The 4242-nt window shown below is 43.4% G+C and overlaps 1 long non-coding RNA gene across 1 annotated transcript in view; it reads left to right on the top strand.

Moving 5' to 3' along the window:
- The window catches only part of LOC122546443, a 6735-nt gene extending 5422 nt beyond the window's left edge, over positions 1-1313 (top strand). Inside the window, exon 3 of the long non-coding RNA XR_006310743.1 lies at positions 987-1313. This is a non-coding gene — a long non-coding RNA (uncharacterized LOC122546443). The remainder of the gene's footprint in view (positions 1-986) is intronic.
- Positions 1314-4242: the final 2929 nt, after the last annotated feature.

The following is a 4242-nucleotide window of genomic DNA, read 5'->3' as shown; positions in this document are numbered from 1 at the left end:
TCCAAGTGAAGCGAAGTTGTTGTCTCCTGCTTTCTATTTATATCTTTCTCCTGGATGGGGTTCCTGGGGTTTGTGGTGATGTCATTTCCTGTTTGTTTTCTGAGGGGTTGATAGATGGTATCTGATCTATGTGTTTGCAGGTTTGTAGTTCTCCCTTGTCCGTTCTTTCGACTGTGACGTCCAGGAATGCGAGTTTGTTGTCAGTTCCTTCCTCCTCGGTGAACTTTATGCCTGTGAGGGTGTTGTTGATGATGTTAAATGTCTCTTCTATCTGGTTTTGTTCCTGGGACATCTATCCTGGGACAGGCTAAGCAAAGACATGCCAGAGAATTCCTAGAGGCCTGGCACTCCAACCACAACGCCATAAACAAACACATAGATCTCGATGCCGTCTATCAACCCCTCAGAAAACGAACAGGAAATGACATCACCACAAACTTCAGGAACCCCATCCAGGAGAAAGATATAAATAGAAAGCAGGAGACAACAGCTTCACTTCACTTGGAGGTCGCCACTAATGATGTTACCGAGCCAGGCAACGAAACGTCTGGATATCAAACCTACAGCTCAGTGAGCAAACCTACACCCGAAACCCAATACAAACTTTTTATTTTTAAATGGAAAGCTCCTGGCGTAGGCGTTGGATACAAGGAAGAGATGGAGGAATTAGGTTTTACGGGGAAGGTCAGGAAGATACTAGGTGGATGAAGTGAATGGTGTAATTTGAAGTAACTGTGCTTACGTTAGCCCTGGTGATATCATACACTTAGGATAATGTTGGAGGGTTATCACTGAAATATTGTGTCTCTTAAAGATAAATTGGCATTCTGACTGTGAGACCTAACCCAGCAGGGGGAGGGTGGATTGTGGAATGCAATGGGAAGCAGGAGGCCATTTGTCGTCTTTATCAGTCTTTTAACATTAATTATTTTCATTTTTAGTATAATTCCACAAAATTCTTCATCAGTTTTTCTTATACTTTCCAGAAGCGGAGCCAGTACAAGGTGGCTTCTCCTCAACACAAGATGAGTCCCAACCTGCTAGAACAAGGATCGAGTAGATGTGTTAATGGTAGAATGACATCGCTGTACGACTTGGTGGGATTAAACCATGCAGGTTTGAGGGAGGCTTTGGGAGAGAAGCCTATTGGGCGGAGTTCAGCTGAAACATAATCGATAAAAATCTCATGATCAGTGTCATCATAGCTGGTCTGCTGCCTCTGAATCTGTGAAGTGAGTGTGCATGCAGTTTATTTCCTGGAACACTGCAGATCTGTGTATTTAGTTTTGTTATTAAATGCTTTCCTCCACTGACTGCATCCTCCTTTCATTGTAGTTATTGGTGATCTCCCAGGTAACGTTCGGGGTCATTTCTGCATAACCCTGGGGGGTTATCAATTCCCTCACTTTCACAAAGCCCCCCCCCCCCCCCCACCATCACTGAAAGAATATCAATCACTGAATATATATTAAGCTCCATTTCAAAATGACTTTGACTTGGATCTTACGTTGGGGTCAATTCAACTTATGTCCCACCCAGAACTATAGGAATTCCTCACAGTGCACTTTGTTTCTGATATTGCAGAGGGCTCCAATCTGATAGTATTCCTGGGGAGTATGAATGATTGTGTAGTCTCCCCTCGCATATCCTCTGGGCAGGTTCATAATGTTAATGATGTAGAGGTGCTGCTGTTGGGACTGGGTTAGACAAGGTCAGAAGTCAGTGATATCAGGTTATAGTCCAACAGGTTTATTTGAAATCACAAGTTTTCAAAGCACTGCCCCTTTGTTAGGTGACATAATATTGATGGGAAAGATAGACTGACCCACCTGTTATTGAGTGGAGTAGCAGATATTCGATGTAACTGAGTTTGCCTCAGCAATGGTTTAAGTTTTAGTTCATTTTCTTGTATTGAAAACTGTGAAAAGCTGCCTGTCACTAATTGGTTGGTGACCAATGATCAGGTTTATTGTGTTTTTCCAAAGCCCCACCACTGCACCGTAAGCGTCTGGGGTTGTTACCGCTGAGAGAGGGTTGGATAATGAAACTGAAATGGGGATAATCCAGGAATGAAGATGAGTGAACTGGTCATGTGTCTGGGTTAAATATTTGAAGGAATTTTGAGTGAGGTGGAAATGATAAATCCAGGAGAATAGCAAAAGGGAGTTAGCCTGCATTCATGAAAAACATCGTACCAAGCACCTTTGTTGGAAATTCTTTAAGGAGCTGACAGATATCATTGAAAACTGCAGCTGGTTTGAATTTCACATTTTAGCTAAACACCCAGTTAGGGGCAAGTGAGTTGTGTCAGATATGTAAGCCTTGTCACGTGACCTTGTCAGATATGTAAGCCTTGTCACATGACCTGAGAATTCCCTGATGAAGGGAGTAAAAGGCATCTTGAGATCACTGACATATCAACATAGGACACGGCCAATCGTTGGGTATTCTCAAGCATTCAATCCCACTCCACTAACTACTCCCCCCTACCCTTTAATATCCCACCCACTCTTTTTTGATCTGATTCCATGCAATATTCTTCTATTTCTTCAATTAGTGAGTCCCCGTGTGAGATAAAAACGTTGGATCCCAGCAGATACATGGGAACATCAACCCCTGCAAATTCCCCTCTGAACCACTCCCCATCCTGACTTGGAAATATATCGCCATTCTGTTAGTGTCACTGGATCAAACTCCTGGAATTCTCTCCCTAAGGGCATTGTGGGTCAATCCACAGCACAGGGACTGCACTGATATCGTGAAAAGCAGTTTTGGCTATCTCCGACTGTATCACAGTTAAATGTGGAGTAATAGCTTAGATTACAGATCTATACTGAATGATTATTTAAGAAACTTTGGGAGATCTAGAATCGCTAGTTTATTAAAGCAACTGCAAATACTGGAAATCTGAAACAATCATAGAAATTTCTGGAGAAACTCAGCAGATCTGGCAGCATCTGTGGAGAGAAAACCGTCCAGTGACCCGCCTTCAGTTCTGACTGAAGAATTCTAGTTTATGTGTTTGTTATTTGAATATTTTTGGTAACAGTTGTTCTCACTCATTCTGGAGCTGCAAGAGGGCAGCATTTGTGTGTTAGTTCAGGAATACAGGCAGTGCATTGGTCTCTTCTGGCACGATTTGTTTTGTTCTCAGCTTTGCTGGATTCAAGATGGTTTTACATCTGCCACTTTCTACCCGATAAGCTGCTTCATGACCCATTCAGGCTGGGGATGGTATTAAAGATCTTACCTAATCAGGTCATCAGTGACGCTGTGATCCAAACATAGCTGATTAATACAAATCTCCGCACACTCTCATTCAATCCTGTCACAGTCAATCACACAACTTACCCTGTTTCATCCATGGTCTTATCCAACCCACTCGTTTCACACCTGATCACAGCATTAATTTATTCTGATTGATTTATTTAGGTTCTCATAGAATACCAAAACATTACATTTAATTCAAATGAAGGATTGAATGCTCAGTGTGTTTTCCATGCCCTCCCAAATTATTTCATTTAGCACAATATGTTTCTTTTTTTCTAAAGCTCCAGTTACCACCTTGACATCCCAAGGTGCTCTCTCGGTAATGACACATTTTGGAATTGTGTTGTCGCTCCCCCCCAAATAGCAACGTGATAATGACCTGGTCATTTGTTTGTGATAAATACTGACTGAAGTTCCATCATGCCATGAGATCTTTCTTCACCCCCTGACAGGGTGGACAGGACTTTGGTTTAATACCTGTCACATAAGATAGTATCGTTGACAGAGCAGCACTTCCTCAGTACATCTCTATCTCACTCTGGGGACAATTATCCAAATCACTGTCCTTGAATCCTGCCATATCCTCTTGCTGTGTCATCCTACATTTACCCTCTGTTAAACCTTCCTCCATGTGGGTCAGGTTGTGTGTGTAATGGGGGGGTGGGGGGTGTAGGGAAGATAGATCACACTCGGGGACGAGCCTGGTGTGGGAGACCAGCTCAGGCCAGAGCAGGTCACTTGACCACAACCATCTCATTGCCCTGTTCACAGAAACTTGTGGGAAGGGGGCGATGTGGGGGGAGACGCTGTACAGACACATCTGGGGTTTTGACCTGGAGTACAGTGACCTCTGTCAGTGGAGGTCGTGGCTGATGTTGGGAGCTGAGGAGCAGGTTATCAATGCGGCAGAAAGCACACGATCATTTCAATCGTGAATCCCTGTGAGAGCACGATGCAGAGCAGCAGTGAAGG

This window comes from Chiloscyllium plagiosum, unplaced genomic scaffold, assembly GCF_004010195.1.
Source record: "Chiloscyllium plagiosum isolate BGI_BamShark_2017 unplaced genomic scaffold, ASM401019v2 scaf_27965, whole genome shotgun sequence".
NCBI classification, from domain to species: Eukaryota; Metazoa; Chordata; class Chondrichthyes; order Orectolobiformes; family Hemiscylliidae; genus Chiloscyllium; species Chiloscyllium plagiosum.
The sequence above is the reverse complement of the archived record's forward strand: the minus strand, read 5'-3'. Positions and strand labels throughout refer to the sequence as shown.